Source organism: Netta rufina (assembly GCF_964035555.1).
Source record: "Netta rufina genome assembly, chromosome: 1".
NCBI classification, from domain to species: domain Eukaryota; kingdom Metazoa; phylum Chordata; class Aves; order Anseriformes; family Anatidae; genus Netta; species Netta rufina.
The window spans coordinates 44,090,020-44,109,775 of NC_140123.1; positions in this window are offsets into that span (position 1 = coordinate 44,090,020).

The following is a 19,756-nucleotide window of genomic DNA, read 5'->3' on the forward strand; positions in this document are numbered from 1 at the left end:
TCTTGTAGTTCAAGGATGACTTTGACTTATCTGAGTTGATCTATCTTAAAACTTTGTAACAGTCAAAATATTCCACACCTTGTTTTGGATAAGTTTTTGTTGTTGTTTTGTTTTTTAAATTGCTTAGAAATAACTTTAGGAAATGAAAATGTTATTATGCATTGCAGTGTGTGGCACTCCTGTGGAGGAACTATGCTGAAGTTTATTTCTTCAGTGACAAATCTTCCTTGGCTTCTTGAGAATAATTTCTTAGGAGTGACCTCTTTAGTTATATGCAGTTGTAATTTTGCAAGGATTTTTAGCTTAAAGGTTATTTGCCAATATATATGTCATCACAGTTTTGGAATGGGCCAAACTCTGGCCAGCTACTTTAGGAGAAAGAAACATCTCACTGTCTATTGCTTGTGTGACTTAAGAGTAAAAATAAAATAATTATACTCTGCAGTTCTACAGATGTCTGAGAAAACTCTAAAATGGGAATAACTTTTTGACTCCAAGAATTGATTGGAGTCCTAGAAAAGAACTTAATCCCATTAGATTATTTTTGTAACATCTAGTTTTGTTCTCAATAGAGGGATTGAAGTTCAAGTTTTTAAAATTAAAAAATACCTTATGTAAAAGCTAACTGCTTAAATTCTAGGTTTTCTAGTGGTAGCATGCATTAGCAATTTAGGGAAAAATGAAAGGGTGATAATTTTACAGCTCCTTAAAGAGCTGTGTCCTCTCCTACGCTCTTTTACCAAGCACCGTTCATTTGTTCCACCACTAATTTCTTTAATTACTGTGGTAACCAGTAACTTTAGTCTGGATGCACACAGATGCCACAGCACTTTTAATTGTGTGCCTGAAGTCCTGCTCAGTGATGGAGATGGTCAGGATCCTCTAAAGAAGGCTTGTAATAAGCTAGTGACTGACCTGGAGACCTCTGAACTAAGCAAAAATAAATGTCCTTAGCGTTTGATTCCTGTACTCAACAGAGAGAAAAATGCATTTGGGCAGTTCTGGAAATTTTGTGTCCTCCTGATTTGTGTGTGTGTTACTAATCTGTGTCCGTAAGAAATCGGCTAAGTTCATTCACTTCAAGGGACTTGTGCAGAGGGGAGTCTAATAAGAAGAATCTGAATAAATTCTGGCTTGAGAAGGATACTGCATTGATAGTCTCTTTTGAGATGGAGTGGGTTAATGCCAGAAGCAAATTTCTTTTGTGGAAAACAGCTTTGCTGCAAACCCGTAGGCAATGCTTCTGGCATCATGTATCTTAAGTCCTTTATAAGGCATTGTTCTTGTTCACTGCTTTTCACCCCATATATATAAAGTAGCCCCACTAGTATAGTCTTACCACTTGCCAGCTAGTGGGAATTGATGTGCATGTGGTAACAAAGACATGCCAGAGTGGTTCCTTAGTCACGTTGCCTTAGGTGCAAGTGGCAAGGGGGGAAAAAAAAAACAGTATTAAAATATTTCATGCCGGATATCATGAGTGTACAAGCTGTAAAATGAAGTAGGAGATAAGACTCTTTTCTTAGCACTTCTGTTTCAAATATAATTTATGCTTTTCAGTATAGCTGGTATTGCTTTAGAAAACAAGTATTCCCACAGAACTTAGCTGAAGATTGTGTTATACTAGCAGAAACTATCTGAAGATGTTGGATGTGACTTCTTTTGAGGCACAGAGAACTGTTTTTTAAAAGACTCTTTAAAAATTAATAATAATAATAATAAAAAACAAGAATATGAACTATGCATTGAACTGAAGAAATTTTTTGTTCTCAGATGTTCTTGCTAGTCCTGATTTTGTATGCATGTATCAAACTAACTCTCAATTATTATTTTTATAGACAGTTACTGGGAAAAGCTTTGGAACCAAAGACTTTCGAGCAGCTCTAGAAAATGGAGTACTGTTATGCGAGTGAGTATTGACTTATCTATGCAAAAATGCTTCAGTTTGCTGTTAGCTGGCCTCTTCCCTTCTTGGCCTGTTGCAATTTTTTTTTTAAGTAACCGAAAATAAATTTGAAAGCTGTTCTTCCTTCCCATGGCAAATATCTGCTTTCTAAATCTACACATTCTGTGTGTTGTTCGATACACTTCCTTGTGTCTTAGCTGGAACATTGTGCTAATCCTCTGGCTTGTTGATTAATTATTTTGGCTGTAATGCTTATGGCATCAGTGGACTTTCTCTTCAACTTATGCATGGCTGTGATCAAGACACTCAGTTACTTGTCAGCCTGGTGGTGGTGGTTTTCCTGTTTCTCCACAAGAAATTGTTGTGTGCTGGCTGTTCTCTAAATCCTGAAAGAATTATTCCTCACAGAGAACTTGACACCCATAGAACACTTTTTTAAAAAAGTACTTAATTTCAGAAATTAAGGTTATGAAATTGTAAATTAAAAATAGCATGCAGGCCTCTGATTTCATGTGCCCATTACTTACTGGTATTGCTCTTCAGCATAAAATATGAGAGGGGTTATTTTGCCATCTTATATTTATATCCAAGTGCCTCAATACCATAGAATCTATTGGATGTTACTTGACGTATTTTATAAGCTGTTTTGTTGTTTTATTTGTTTTAAATAAAAAAAAGTGTTTCAGGATGATAAAAGTAAATGGGTTGGATATTAGTGTCATGTACATACATATACATATTAAAAAAAAAAAAATCAGAGTGGTTTGGGTTGGAAGGGACCTTTTAAAGACTATGCAGTTCCAACCCCTTGCCATGGGTGAGGACACCTCCTACCAGACCAGGTAGAAATATTTTCTTGTATGTGCATGTGCAGCCCAGGTTTCATTACCTTCAAGACTGAATTAGTTATTGCTTTCAACAACAAACAGTACTCTGACCTCAACTTTTTCTAGAGTGCTTTCTCAAAAAAAAAAAAAAAAAGCTTCCTTCTATTTCCTTCTATTTATATGTTATAGACTTGGCACCAGTGGAACTTGTCTGGTTTCGTTGGTAGACTGAGTCAGAGGTGTAAAACATCCACTCATCAGGTCTCTTCAACATGTCTGTAATTTTCATCTGTACTTACTAGGTTTCCAGGACTGGAAGTAGTGCTAAATCCTTATGGGTTAAGGAAAAGCAGGTGTGAATGTAATTAGAATGTCAGTATAGAGAAATCCTACTAGAGGTTTGCACATGATGCTTAAAAAAATACCTTGATTCTCAGAGACACTCTTAAATCAGTTCAACCAAGCCAACTTTCAGAAAATATTTATAAAGGTACAATTCTCTGAGTTTAGTGTATATCACAAATAACCAAAGTAAAGGAAAAAAACCTCACACCATTTCTGTATCTTTCTTCTTTTAATATTATTGCATTTCTTGTTTGTTCTTTTTTTTCTCCTTTGGGCATGTCACCTTTCAGACTATCTTGCTAGTTGCTTCTGCAGTTAACTTTGTGATGTGAAGGAGATGATATATTTTGAAGCGATGTTTTAGGGATGGACACTGTATTTTTGTAACTTCTGTAATCAAATATGTAGTAGACTGAATCTGGTAATAGCTTATACTATTTCTTTAGGTATGTACTTATTGGGGTGTGTGTATTGTATTCAGTTGTAACTTTTAAGTAGTGTCTTCAAGGATTGGTAATGAACTGATATATTCTAACCCTCTGATATCTTCATTGTTGACATGTCTTTGGCAAAAGAATATAAGCTTCCATCTGCCAAATGTAAATCAGTTAAATTTATCTGTAATTAATAGCTACATGCAAGAAAAACATCCTATAATCTCTTCAGATGAGCAACTTGCCTTAGGAGGCATGCAAAATTTTTTAAAGGTAAAGACATCTAATTATGCTGCACTCAATCATATAGCTGTCCTCCCATATCATACTTCTTAAATTTGACATACTTGAAGTACAGGGATAAATGACTTCCATAGAAATTCCATGGAAATAGAGAACAGCAAAGTGTGAAAGGCTTTCCTATGTCCAGTTTTCACTGAAATAGACAGAATATGAGGTCTTAAACAGTGGAGACGAATTCAACGCAGCATTATTGTTGCCTTGGTTCCTCCGTGCCATGACTAGTTTAATGTCCACAGATGCATTTTCTCTGGAGATGGATACTTGACAAACTATAGCAGACCAGACCTATACTTCCACCTTATACTCCAAGGGTAGCCCTGCTGGCTTGATAGACCCGGTTGATGACCAAGTGTGTGTATGTTAGCTGACTGATAAATCCTTTGATACTATACTAAATGTCTTTACAAATATCTTTATAAATCTCTTTTACTAAATACATTAGAGGAAGAAAGACATGAAAGTTCTCCCTATTTCATACTATTTTATGTTCTTAAGTAAATAAAGCAAATAAATAACATGCATTTGGAAGATTTAAGAAATGCGTGTGTGTGTGTATATATATATGAATTTCACCTCAACAGATCACTATTTTTGTGGTCTTTAAATCTTTAAATGAGAAATTTGTCTGATTAACATCACTGATTTAGTAGAAACACAAATCATTTTTTCCTTGCACCAATCTAGGCATTGATTTTTTTTATTTTTATTTTTTTATTTTTATCTCACTTTGCCATTGTCAGCAATCTTTATTTTTGTGACTTTTCCTGTTTTTGCTTCTATGATCTCTTATTGTTGCTTTTTGGAAACCAGCTGAAAAAAAGACTTAAAATTGGACAGGGAAGGTTGTTAATGAGTTCAAATTTATTTGGCTCAATTAATATGTGAGGAATATATGCAAAGTAGTTCTTAACTTTAAGCATGAATATCACTGCTTATTATGTAACAGAAAATCATATGATTCATTTTCAGTTTGATTAACAAGATCAAACCTGGCATTGTTAAGAAGATCAATCGTCTGTCAACTCCAATAGCTGGCTTGGTAAGTAATGACAGTAATTCTATTACCTGTGGTATAAGTTCTGTTTCACTTTTTTTAATGTGTGCTCTTGCCTATTGGTCTTACATGGTCTCATAACAAAAACCTTCCAAGTGTGTAGAATGTTATCTCTATTTCCTTTTTTGTTTAAGATTTTGCTGTATATACTTTGATGTAGAATAGAGATTACCTGTGTTGTGATATGGATCTGTATCTTCAATCAGCTTGTCACCACATGAAGCTGCATCATCCCCTTATCAGCACTGATGGCTCCTGTGCGCAAATACATATAACTTTACCTTTCTTTATTCAAAGGCCACCATCCTATATTCCATTCACAACCCACTTCCTAATTTCCTCTCTTAGGGAATGGGCAGAGATGTCCTTTGCAATCTGAGTGTTTTTAGAAGCTGCTTCTCCCCACCCACAGTAAAGCCTATGTTACATTAAAGTAACTCTGATTCAGAAATCTCTCTTTATGCTTCAGCTAAGGGATTTGTCGATGTTTTGGCTGTAAATCACGTCATCTGAAGAAGGAGAAAAATAATGATGGAATCACTTACACAGGAAATCTTAGACTTCCATTTGCTATTTGGCAAACTTTCTGGTCAGAGACTGTAAGCTAATATTTTTTAGCCCTTTGACAACAGAAAAGCTTTTGAGAATATACAAATTCAGAGCTTTCAACTTTTTTTTTTTTTTTTTTTCCTCCTAGAAACAGTATCCTTTTTAGTTATTCCTGTTGCCAGGGTATCTATGTCTCTTAAACAGTTCTGTGACCAGAGCTGCTTGGACTTTTTTAAAGACCCAAGGTGAACAGGGATGAGAAAGTAGATCACACCTCATGGTAAATGTGCAATTTCAACATTAGAGAAAGTTACCTGAATTCTTAATAGAAGTAGAATACAATATTTCTCTAACTTGTTTTGTTTGCTCATCCCTTTAATATATCTTCTTTTGTTGATCAGCTATGCAACTCTTTAAGAAAGAGTTCTAAAGTGTATTTAACTTGGCTAGAAGTCATAAGATTGGGTTAACTTGCCATATATCATTGCACAAGCTCAGAAAGTGTATTTCCACATCAAATGAATGTACAAAGCATTAGCTGCCTTTGTCCTAGAAAAGCTTTGGGTATTAGGTTTGTGAATAATGAGTGCTGCACATTCTTCCCCTATGAGGAATCCAAAAAAAGAATTCAAATTAAACCAAAATCATTCTGGGGAAGACAGTGAGGCTATTCTATCAGTAGTTTGGTTGCCTAAAGGGTCTCTAAAGTAGGCATTAATCCAAACCAGATAAATATAGGATAGATTTAATTTTTGTGGTGACTAAGTATTGTCTTGAAAGATAAAATGCAATGTTTTCATTTTTACAAGTATTATTATTTTGTTTTCAGATACAAGAATTTGGAGTATTCATTAGGTGTGTAGTTTGTCTTAGTTGTGGTGCGTTATTGTTCCTTCAAGTTGTTTCTAGTTCCTACAAGTCTTCAATAATAAAAGAAAGCAGAGGAAAGGTGAATGAATTTCATAAACCAAGACCATTAACACCGCCACTAATGGTGGTGGTGTTAAAATACCAGTTCAAGATAGTAATTTAGACAGCTGATGTTTTATGTAACCCCGTGGAAAAAAATTTACAGAAATACTTCAGTTTCAGAAGATTGTGATTATTGTGGCAATAATGGTGAACGAGAGGAGACTTATTTTTCCAGACTTGAGAGGAATGTGTTCAATTATACCAGCTCTGGAGAGTCCCACTGTCATCATTGCATGTAAAACTCACTAAAAAATGTATAATTTTGTGCACTTACAGAAACACAAGCATTAGTACCTGACAGGCTCAGGATACCATGGCTGATGAACCACAAGACTTAGTTGACATGGATCCTTTCCATCTCTACTTCTATACTTAAAATAAACGTTTCTTCTTCTACTGACAAATTCTCTACAGTGCTTGCTAGGAATTAGCTGGTAGGCTTGCTTGCCGTGCTCTAGAAATACTTTAATTGTTGTTACTTGCTTCTCCCACAAATCTGCTTCTAGGCTGTGTTTGCCATGGCTTCATATCCACTTCTACAGCTCTCACTTCTGCTGCATTCAGTGTCTTTTGGTCATATGTTAATTGCTCCCCACCAAGCCTTTATGAGATTTACTAATACTGCTGGTAGGGGGACTTTTTTTTTTTTTTCCTTTTTGTTAAGCAGGTGTGGACTTTATCTTCAAGAGGTAGGATTTATTTCTAACAGATAAACAGATCCCCCAACTTGAATTTGAGTCTCTTGATCTTTTGATCCTGTTCTTCCTACACCACCTTCATGGTCCTCTGGACTCATGATTAAGGACTCAAGTCCATTTCCTTAAAATTTATTAATCTTTGGGCATCTAGCATCCATTTCTGTCCTGTTGTTTTTAGTTAAAAGGGAGAGAAATACCTTTTTTTTTTTTTTTTTTGGCAGAAAACAAAAGCTTTAAAAGATGTGTATGTATTTTCAAGTTAATGTATTTGACTGCCATATTAGTGTGGTATTTTTTCCCCATTTCCCTATGAAAAATTATGTTCACTTCAAATACTTGGCAGTGTTCTCAGCAGTGCAGAAATACAATGTTCAACAGACATCTTTGGTTGAATCTCCAGAAGGGTTTCATTATATTGTTGCTTTGACTTCATGGTTATTTTGAAAACAAATTTGAGTAAAATAGGAAGTGAAAGCCTATATGAATAATGAAAGAGTCTGGTTTCTAAGGAATATTGTGCACTACACTTTTTGTATTGAGGTGGAAAACTTAACTGTTTTTTGTTGTTTTTATTTTTAATTAAGTAAATGCGTTATTAAATTGTCACTTGCTTTTGTGATACATTAATGTTTAAAAAATATAATAGCAGCTTTATATTAACAGAATCACCTAAATTTCAAGTTCATTTAAGACAACTGAAAATGGGCTTCAACTTTCATCTCTAATTTGAGTATACAGCTGCCTAGCAATTTTGGGTTTGGATCTCAGTGGTTGGGGTGTAATCATGATGGAATGGATAAATATGTGCCTTGATTAAATACTGAAATTAAACTTAGCATTCAGTTATCAAAAATGCTGAATTGGTACTAGGCAAACTTAAAAATTCATTAAGCTATTACTGAAGTGCTGCTGCTCCATTTCAGAGGCATGTGTCTTCTGTTGCTTAGGTGATATCTATCAGTCATCTTATCTGTCTTTTTTTAATGTTTGTTTGGAAAACTGAACTGATACACTGAGGGAAGAGACCAAGACTGAACAAGTTGCAGGGAAGTGGTGGGAATAGGAGGTAGAGGGCAGAACAGGACCATCTTTTGATGCTGATGAGAGGTGCTCAGGCCAGCCCAGCCCTGAAGTGAACCTCTTATTCCAATGGCAATTAGCAGGACATGACTGCTGGGAACACCTTCTCCTGCAGCAGCACATCCTAGATCCTTGTGGGTTCCTTCCAACTCAGGATATTCTATGACTCACAGAGCAGCATACACATTTGATTAGTCCTAGATCAATTCCAGCTTGCCCAGCTGAGTTGATGTGCAACCTTATTGCTGCTTCAGAGCTGTGGTGGCAGTAACAGATGCCACTGCAGCCATCCTGGGCTCTCATGTCATTGCTGATCAACCATGAGTGACCAACATAATGTCAGCACAGCTCTCGAGGAGGTTCCTGAACAATGACACATGCAGCCTTCAAGGTACAAAGGACTAATTCCAGCAGTAGATGCAGGAGACTGTGACTTGTTTGATTTTTAACAGCATACAGAGGGTGATGTGCTTGCACGATTCCTGAAGGGAATTTGCTTGGCTGCTTGCTTGCTTTAATTACCTTTTAAAGGGATGGTGAAGGCAGCTAACACCACTAAATGAAAGCTGAGAGAATGTTATTTGTTGAAAACTTTGCACTTGAAATATCTTCTGGAGAATGAAGAACTGGTTTCTGCTTTTCTTTCCAGTTGTATAAAACGCACAGTGCAAAGAGCAATCCACATTTTTTTCCCTAGTACAGCAGCAAACCAGTACAGAGTAGCAGTTCATGAAGCTCTTAAGCTCTTTGGTGTTTCTAGGGGACAGGGAAAGGGTAAGGAAAAGGTCAGAGAACTGTAGAGGATGGGGTTTCATTTTGCAAGGCAATGAAAGTGAAGTCTGCCTTTAAACAAACAAAAAAACACTTTGTGGTCCACTCTTGTATCAAATAGGCTTGCATCAGGGAAATGTGATTTAAAGAAAATTCTTACATTGAAAGATCTTGCTGGGTTGATCTTTCTCCTCCTACTTTGCTCCTGTTATGGAGAAGACACTGCTTGTATTGATTTTAGAACAGCACAACTTGCATCTAGACAAAGAACTATAAATTTTATGCCTTGTTCCCTCAGCATGATGCAACTGCACTTGTAATGTGGATAGCAGACCATTCACCTCACCTTCTGAAAAACTGCCTTGCACTAAAGAGCAATCCCGACTTCTCTGTTGCCTCGTTTCTTTCAAATATTGTGCATTGAATGACCATTTCAAAATGTTTTTTTGATGCTTTATTCCTTTTGCTGTTTTCCTAGCATGGTGTTAGTCCTGAGTTTCAGATGAAGGTGAAAAAGTAATCCCCAAAGACCTTTTCACTTTCCTTTTATCCAAGGAGAAGTTTTTTCTTAAAAACAAAACTTCTTGCTCTTAACAACAAGAACATTGTTTTACTTGCTGTATGGTATTTCTTTCTTTTTTTTTTTTTTTAATTTTTTTTTTTTTTATTTTGTAATGATTCTCTCCCTTTAGTAGTGAAATAGGCAGGAGGAAAAAGAAAAGGAAATCTTGAATCTTGCAGTCTCAGGATGTTGCTAAATAAAAAGTTGCAAGCTGATTTTGTTGGGAGTTCTCAGGGAAAAATATAATGAATGTTTTCAAACCTTCCCCACCTTCCTGCCTCCTCCTCCCTTCCCTCCCCTCCACCCCACAAAAACAAACAAACAAAAATAAGTCTGAAGAAGTATGTGTTTCCTGCTTTTCAGCTTGAATCCCAATATGTGAGATGGTTTGCATATAATCACACCAGGGAGAGGACTTTGGCCTAACAACACATTTTCCAACAGAGTTCTGTAGAGTGTTTTGAGATGCATCTCTAGTTGCAGTGCCTTTGTTCCCCAGAAACCTCACATTTCCAACTTAGTTGTTTGAACACAAAGAGCCTGATGAACTGGGGTGGAAGTCAGAAATTATGAGACAGTGGGAAGATGAATGAGTTCTGTGTAGCATAAGGCAAGCTTGACATATCTGTCAGAATAATTTGTTGCTCATTGCTCAGGAGAAACAGCTGTATGGTCTGTAGCAATGCAGTTTTTAATAAATATAAGCTTCCATCTGAGACCTGGTGGTCAAGAAAAAGTCAGTATCTCCTTTGGGGAAAAAAAAAACAACCAAAGGTAGCTAATGGGATTCTTGTCTTGCAGTGTCCTGACCTGGGCGCTTAAGACCATCTGTCTTTCCTCATAACTAGCATTAATAAGGAAGTGCAATGCTTTGCTCTGCCCTGTGGTCAGGAAGAGTATCATCACATCAGAGGTGTGAAGGCTGTGGTCAAACCACAGGGCAGAGTAGAGAACTACTGTTTTTTCCAGAATTGTAGATGAAATGCCATCAGCATTTTTTTTCTTTGTTAAAGCTCATTCCTCACTTCAAATGAGCAGAGATGTTGCTCACTAACTCTTTGTGAGAGCTGGATGGACATGAGCACTGAACATCATCTTCATGAAATTTGTTTCCCTTTTATGTAAGAGAACTGCTCATCAGTAGGCAGGTTTGAACCAGGTAGTCCCAGGTTTAAACATGTGCATCTGAAAAACTGTAGAGTGGGATTTTTTTGTTGTTCTAGTGTGCAACTGGGGTTGCTCTAAGGTGAAGAGTGTCTTGCTAGTTTTCCAAGTAGTATTTTTTGAACACTTAAGTTCCTAGTTCACCCAGGCCCAACATGCCCTTCTGACAAGTGCTACTCAAACATCATTCCATCTCTCCTTTAATACAACCTAATATAACAGCACTATGTTATCTAGTGTATTTATTTAATGTATCAGAAGGAATTAATTCCACTTGCACCAAAACAGCCACCTGAAAAAGAGAGGGAGAGCCACTTTGTTATGGAGATCATCAACATGTAACTCCTAAACTAGTAAAGTACGGAATAAATCAAGGGAAGAAGGGAGAAATATATGAAAGAAAATTACATAATACCAAAATAAAAGGGAGATAAAGACAAGGGTGGAGAAGATGAAAAAAAAAAATAAAATACTGCAACTAAAAAATTTTTCCAAGCCTTTGTGCCTAATGCTTTGCAAACCTTGGAGACGCCCTGGTACTTCCTTATCAGTTGTCATCAGGTATAGCTGGCCAAAATTTTCTGTGGGAATGTTTTCTTGACGCAGTTTGTTTTTTTCCCTTGTTGGAGGAGAATGGGAATGGCAAGCAGACGAGATTTTCACTTTGCTGTAGCACATCTTAAAACTTTTTTTTGAAGATAAAATCCACATAACACTGAAACTTTGTTTTCATTTTTTTATAGAATTTGGCTGTGAAGTTCCCTCTCCAGATTATATAAATTCAAATTACTTTATATTTTCCACTTAGAAATTTTTAAAAAACGATGGCAATATATTAGTATGTTCTTACAGAGTTTTAAAAGCAACTCTACTTTTCAAATATTTTTGAGTAATTCCTTCATGCCGGAAATCTTGACTGTATCCATTTTTTCCTACTTCTCAATTTCGTGTTTTTTAGTATAGCCTTTACGTAGGTTTGCACTTTGTCTCCTTGCATTTTGCTTTTTCTTAAAAAAAAAAATATATATATATATATATATATATATATTTAGCTTATTTAATATCTTAACCGATTTGCAAATCAGAAGTTTAATAATGTGGATTTTATTATATATATATATTAATAGTGTATATATTATATATTAATAGTAGCTTGTGTGGTATGAGAATAAATGTATGGGAACCTCTTCTTAATTCTATTTGTTATGGAAAATATGGAGAGGCAAATGCACAGATACATGGAATAAGTTGTATAACAGCTACTGTTGTTTATTTGGCCTTGCTACCAAAAAAAAAAAAAGCTCAAACCTGGGTATAATTGCTGGTAGTGCAGCAGCTAACAGTATCCAAAATCTCTCGTAAGAAATAGTTAGCCTCATAAATTTTGGTTGGGAGCTGACTAATGAGTTAATAAACATTTGACTTGCTTTTCTTGCTCGTCTGTTTCTTTTTGCAGTGACAAGAGGGCTGGATGTGCTGAGGGAACATTATACTGAGTGATGTGAATGTTGCTTTTTCTCCTGAAGGTTTAAGAAACCTTTCTGACAAGTACCAGGGTGTCTTGTAGCTAACGCGGTCACAAGCTCTGTCTCGAGTCCTGCCTCCATTGCACTGCCCCTCCCTCGTGGTTGATCTGTCTTGTGAGTTTGATTTTCTCTTTGGACTGTAAATTCAGAGGTAGAAGTTGTGTGTGTATGCAGCACTTTAGCAAAGAATGAGGTTGCATAAGTACGATGTGATGTGCTTCATCTGCAAGCTGATTAGTCCAATGCTGCCTTTTTGTAAGGCAAGGCACAAGATGATACAAACCTTTTTCAGAAAAAAATAATAATTTTAATGTGAAAACAAAAGGCAGAAGGCTTAACTACATACTTTTCGGATGAATATGCACAGCAAGTTGTTGGAGAATTCAAAAGACAAATTTTTAAGAGACTTCTATCTAATTGGTGCAATCTTTGCTTACATGAATGGAGTTTTACAGTAATTTCTTGTTTCTTGTGACTTCTGTCCATACTTCAATGTGTCTAAAAGTTGAGAGGAATGGGGAGAAAGTGAATTTGGTTTGATGGAACTGTTCATCCACTCCCATCACATCTGCTTTCCTTCATAAGGCACCCTGCAAATTTTTAGGCAGGCTTAGTAACATTTCAGATAGCAGAAATTATGTCCATTTCCTCTTCATAATAGTAATCTATCTCTTAACATCCCTTTTATGCTGCAGGTAACAAAATACTTCTCAAAACTGTTATTTTCCTTTTCCCTGTGGGAAGCCAGATACTTCAAATAAAGAAAAGTTAATGGCAAGGAAGCTTAATTCTAAGCAGTCACTATGCCTTAAAAAGTTTGAGGCAAAGTTCTCAATGCCTTTTTTTTCCCTCCTCTCCTTCATATATTTCAGCGTTATGCCTAGCTTGAAACCTGTCTGCTCTGACAAATTACACAGTTCTATTGAATATTGAAGAGTGTTTTAATGTAATGGTATGTTTACGGCATTGTTTCCAATAAGTGCAAAAACATCTCCAGACTTTTAAAAGGCTTGAACTAGATGAGGGCTTCTACATGACTGTTACCAAATAGGTGACTGGGATACACCTTAAGTATCTAGTTTTGTTCTGACAAGTACAATTACGTGGGAGGGGAAGACTTTTTTTCTTTGATCAGTGGTCCAGCTGAAGTGCTCAAACAAGTTTCCTGGACGTTAAAGAACTTATATTAGTCTAAGAAAATATCTTTTCAGCTGTGAAGTGACAGAGGGATGGTATTTCAAATATAACCATCAGCGTGTTGCATTTTTTTTTACTTAAGGAATTTTAGTGCTTTTTTTTTTTTTTTTTTTTTCAGCACTATGATAAAATGCAATTGGAAATTAGCATGTGTATTTCCAATGTAAAAATTAAACACTTTGAGTTTGAAGTAAAGGTAAATAAACAGATTACCTGAAATTTGGGGAATAATGGAAAACAAAATGAAAATGCTGACAATTTATAAACTGACTGTTTTTTAGAAACCTCATCACTATTGCATAAGTATTTAAGGAAATTTTTACCTTTGTGTTTAAGAAGCTTTTGAAATGTTAAGTCTTAAAATACTTCATGAGAGGGTACTTACCATTGTTTCAATTCTACACCCCAAGCACGCAGAGCATCGGCAGAGGAGTTTCAATGGCTTTCTTGAAATCAACCAGGAAGGTCAGGACAGGGATGAAACTTCTAATTTTTTCAATTCTCTTGAACTATACAACAAGACAAAACATGTTTGTAGTGAGTATAGAGAACTTAAAACTGTAAATGAAATGTCAGGAATGATGCGGGAATGTACATAGAACTATAAATCATTTCTTGTATTCTTTCTGCTGTCTTATGGGAAAGAGAAATATGGTTTGTATGAAAATACCCTTGTTAGACAATTAAGAAAAGAGGGCTGTATACTAGAAAGGAAGTATGGTTATTAATAGTTAGGGATGATATTGTTCTATAGTTTTTCAATGGCTGATAGTGGGAGTATGTAATCACTGAAGTGGTTTACTGATGTTTTGTGCCCTTCTGCTTGAAAACATATGGCATGTTTCAGCCTTAGCTATGAATTTCCTTTAATTGTTTTCTGTTGCTGCCTAAACACTTTGAAATGTAGGGTGTGGAGAAAGGGGAGGTTGATGCAAACTCTTTGTGACATTTTTAGTAGCTGCTCAAGACTTCTATCATGCAGAACGAAACCCAGCTGCTGTAATAAACTGGCAGAGTATTGGAAGGTGAAGGTGAAGTGAAATGTATCCATAAAGACGTAAATAGTGAGAAATTATTTAGTTGAAGACCCCAAAGCACACACTCCAAGAAGTGGTAGTTCAACTGCTAGCCCTGAAATCTTATCAAGAGGTGGTAGGGGCTGTGCATATTGGTTCATCTCTGTGAATTCGAGACTGTTTTGGTAGGTTTTAAATGAGACTGTATATTCCAAACTGATGTGTCCAATGAGTTACTAGGAAGAGATGTCAAAATGCTAATTAGGTAACAAGAATTTTAAAACAGTAAAATAATATTACTGGCTTTAGGAATTTTCTAATAGGGAAAATTTTTGTCCCTACTTCATCTCTAAACTAAAGCTCCAAACAAGTATGACCTTCTTCCCCTCAACTTGCCAGCACCTAACAAAATACATAAATATGGTTGTCAAATAAACTGCAAAAAATTTCCATTTCTCAACTCAATCAGCTGTAATCTGTGGTATGCTCTCTGTATACTCTTTCACTTGCGTGCTATTTTTATTTTCTCAAATATCTGATGACTGTTTCTGTGTTTGTAGAGAAACATTCCTTCCAAACTGGAAAGAAATGTTAACCATGTAGAAAAGGTACACACCTTAAATTAAACTAGTGACGTTTGTAATCTGATTTCTTCTACCTTTGCCAAAGAAATGCGGATTTGAGACATCTTGCGGTAGACAGTGTATTTCGGTGTTGAATCTTCATAGGGCAAACGCTACAGTGCTTTTCTCCCTGTCTTTTCAGATATTTATTGCTCTGAATTTTAAACACCGCACATCAATTTCCAAAGAAACCAGATGTTAATTGCAGTGGTGAAATTTTTTTTTTTTTTTTTTTTTTTTTTTTTGTGGTATCAGTGCTGGAGCTGTATATCTATGTTACTCACTGTTCTGTTTGGCACACGTTCTTCATACCACATCTCTCAACACCTGTCTGAACACCTCTGCACCCATGTGCCTGTGCTGAATCACCCTCTGGTAATGTGTGTAAAAGCTAGTAAACATTGTGCCGACACCTAATGCGCAGGTTCCATAAAAAACAAAACAAACAAAAGTGGTGGGATGCTGCTCCTCTTGGGAAACAAAAGATGTCTATCTGTGGCTGCTGAAGAAGGACAAGCTAAAGGAAGCTTCCAAATTCTTTTAAAACCAAGTATTAAATCACAGTTGAAAATCGGGAACCATGTGAACGAGGATCTGAGGAATTTGCTCTATTTCAAGTCCTCTGGGCAATCAGTGGGGCTGAGTTTCATCTATATCAAATGGTTAACCTGTATGACCAAAAACAGAAAAACATGTATATCAAAAAAAACAAACAAACAAAAAAAAACAAATGTGGGGGGAGGGGCAAAAAGGAAAAGCAAACTCTGCCAAAACTTTCAGTGTTTTGAGAACAAGAGTTCTTATTTTATTAGTCATTAGGCTTCAGGGGAGTTTCACCTTTAAGAGGATTACTGTCATCCCAACTCTGTATAGTGGGATAAATTGGCATTAGGGTGTTTTTACACACTTTTCTTATAGAGTCTGTTGCTTTTTATAAGTTGTTCAGAGTGAAAAGTACATCACTTTATTTATTTATTTGACTTTGATTGGAATGTGTGTAAGTGGTGGGAAAGTTAAGGCTTGTCTAAACAAGGAAATAGCTTGGGATGCTATCCCATAGCAACTTTTTGAGCCTATATTTTCTTTATAGTCAACGTGACTGTTACTGAGCGAGTTAAATTCCCTTTATATTGTCCCAAAAATTGAGTTGTTAGGTCAGAGGTTGGACTCGATGATCTTGAGGTCTCTTCCAACCTAGAAATTCTGTGATTCTGTGATTGTGTGAATTCCCTTTGTATTGGCCAAAATGAGGTTCAGCTGAGAACTGCACAGAGCTCTCCTGACTGGAAATGTCTGTCTGCCCAGGGTGTCAAAGTGCTGTACTTTTGCCCTTCGCCTCTCTAGTTTACCTTATTTGGTAATAGAGACATCCCTGAAACACACCTGCCCTTTACGACTTGTCAATTCCTCTTATCACTGAAGTATTCATTTGGAGTATATACTATTGCTATATTGCCTTAGTGAAGTTTACACTGCAACACGATAGAGATGGGGTAGGCCTAGAAGGGACTTCAAGTCCTTGAGGCCAGTCGGTCCCTTCCTGTGTCAGGCATGTAGACCACTATGAACATGGAAGTCCTACCTCAAAAAAGAAAATGAGTGTTTTTTTGTTGTTGATATTAAAGTTAAACAACAACAACATGCATTGCTACTGTTGGAAGTAACTTGTGGAGCTCAGTGCTGCAAGAGGTTGCAGACGTTGAGGTGGACTGGGTAGAGCAGGTCTTCTGCTGGCTGTTACCCACAGTGATGGGGAGTGCTGGGGCTGAGAAATGAAGCTGGGGGAAGGTCTTTCATTGTGCACTTCATATTTTATACGTGTCCATAACCAGCTGCTATCATCACATTTACAGTGGGAGATTTTTGGGATCGATGGGCCTTTTTGTCTGAAACCAAAGTGGTTATTTTCTAAAGCTGTTTCAGAAAGTGGTTTCCATAATAGTTAAACTCTACTGAGACCTACTGCAACAGCTGCAGGTGAGTGAACTGCAACAGCAAAGAGGAATATTATACTTCTTAATTAGAATTTGAAGTTATTGTTGCTTGGAACAGACATTTCATGCCAGCATTCTGGCAGCATGAGCACAAGGGTTTTGAGGGGAAGACTGGGAATGAGTCTTTGAATCTTTAGAGAGTTTGTTCCTTGTATCTCTAATCATGCACAGAGCTAAGCAGTAGGGAAGACTTGTCTGTCAAGGATCACAATATATTCAATATATATTCACAACTTTATTATTCCACATTATATGGAAAAACAGCGGAGAGCACACAGAGGGGAGTGGTAAAGCAATTAGCACTGTTTCAGATCTTTGGCCAATGTAGTGCTCCATGCATGCTGCTATAGGTAGGATAATTTACAGAACAGAAGCTCTGAAGTCATTTTAAGTTTAATTAGGCTTGCAGGACTTTTTTTTTTTTTTTTTTTTTAAACAAAAACAAACAACAACAACAACAAAAAAACACAACTTTGGGACCAAAAAGGGAAAAAGTAGTTCAGCTATTCCACCCACTCTTCCTACTTCCAGTTCAAGACTGAACCCGTTAGCAGCCTTCTGCAGAAATAGCAAGAGCTGTAAGAGCTTGGGCGGTCACATTTTGTAGATGGGACGAATGTGTGGCAGGCACTCGGCAGTCTGCCGTGCAGGGCCAAGGTGGTAATTGCAGTTCCTTGCTCCTAGGCCTGTGGTCAGACCACAAGGTTCAAACCCATTCTCTGTTTTCCCCCCTCACTCCTGTTACCATCTCCCCACACCCACAACAAGTGCTAATAATCGAAACATAGCTCCAAGGAAGAGCAGGTCACCCAACTCGTTGAACGAGATCCTTTTGCAGGTTTCTTCCTTTACCCCACCTCTGAATATAAACAACATGTAGCTGTGTTGTGATGCTGTTGCAAAACATAGCTCTATATTCTGTATTGTACTGATTTAAGCCAGCTCTTGTGGCTAGTAAGATGCTGTGTACATGAAAATTGTATGATACCTTAAAAACAAACCGAAACCCACCCTCTTTGTCATAAAAAAAAAATTCCCTTTCTTGAGAGAATGCAGATGTCAATAACTTTTTCTCATGAAGGAGATAATAGCATAAGCTTTCAGGATTACTCCAAATGCTTCCATAAACGTAATACTAAGGAACATATCTGTTAAACATGGACTATTCAGATGGTTCTTCAGAAGTTGTTAGCCAAAAAAAAAAATATTGCTCTCTCTTCCTAAAATGTCAAACATTTTTTTGTTGCTAGGCTCTGTAGGTATTGGGTAGCATTTTTTATTTTTTTCATTTTCTTTCCTTTTTTTCTCCTATTTGGGAGCCTGGGAATTGAAAACAACTTCTGGCACCAAATCACAGTCTGGATGACGCTGTAACATTTCAGTGCAAATCTGTTCCATGGTACTGAGAGCATAGAGTGCTGGTATGAAATTCTGTTCCCTTCCTTCCCCATCACCCTCTGAAAAGAGGAAAAAAAACAAACAAACAACAACAACAAAAAAAACTAAAATCTAACCCCAACAACAATCAAAACTTGAATGGCAAAAGAAGAGCTATAAGTGAAATGGTAGGCATTTTGCATAAGAGTAGGAGACAGCTTTTGTTTATTGACCTATCCAGCCTGGAAAAACAGAAAAACACCATGTTACAGTGTTTTTCTCCCAGGTGCCAAGAGAATCAAAAGATGTGCCATAACTTGTATGCATGCAAGATCTCACTGTGTTTTAGTGCATGTGTAGCTTCAGAGAAACAGTTAACTAAGGAGATGACAGGCTTACCACACAACATGACTGCACCCTAAAGAAAGCAAATGTATTTACACGCTTCTTTAAATTAATATTCCTGCCTCACCCAGATAATCATGATAATGAGGGATTTATTTTTTAATTAAATTGCAACTCATATATGCAAGCTGAATTTAGTGTGCTCTTGCGTTGCATGTATAGCCAAAATAAGATGGTGGTTGCACATCCTTATGTGGAGACCTCTCTTCATTCTCTTTCAGTTTGTGTTCTTGCATTGTTATATGATGATTTATTTCATTTTATTTTTTTTCATATTTTACCCCTATGCTTCATTTCTCTTTTTCTGCTTAAGGCAGATCCTTTTTCACCTTCCATGATCCTTTTTCATCTTTACTTTTCTTTATTTTCAATTCCCTGTTGCTTGTACTATTTTTTCAAAGTAAACCTTTTCTTTTTTCTTTTTTTTTTTTTTTAAAAACAAAAAACAAAACCCAACAAAATCTTTAGGAGCCTGTGTACTTTCCCACTACCACCAGTGCTGTATGTCTGTCTTCATAGTGTTGCATCACCATCTCAAACTTTTACCATGTTGGTGTCTGGAGCTGACCACAAGTGCCAAACACAGCACCACTGTCATTTGTGATCCCCTTTTAGAATTAATATTACTTTTAAAGGAATTTGTCCACATTCTCATGTTTTCTTACACAGTGACTGGTTCTTTGCATTCTGGAGGGTAGGGATGGGAATGAGCAGCCCAGGATGCCACCACTGGTCTGGAAGCCCTGCCTTTCCAGCCCTGTTCATCTGCTGGAGCTAGAGGGCTCTGGCACAGCCCCTCTGCCCTTTGCGTAGAAGCAGAAGTAGGGCTGAGCCCCAGCAACAAACAGCAGGGAAGTAGCACTAGTGGAGAAGCTCTAGCTCTTTCCTCTCCTCCTGTCAGTGAGTGTTCAGGAGTGATGAAGGCAGCCCTGCTTTGCTAGGATATCAGAGGG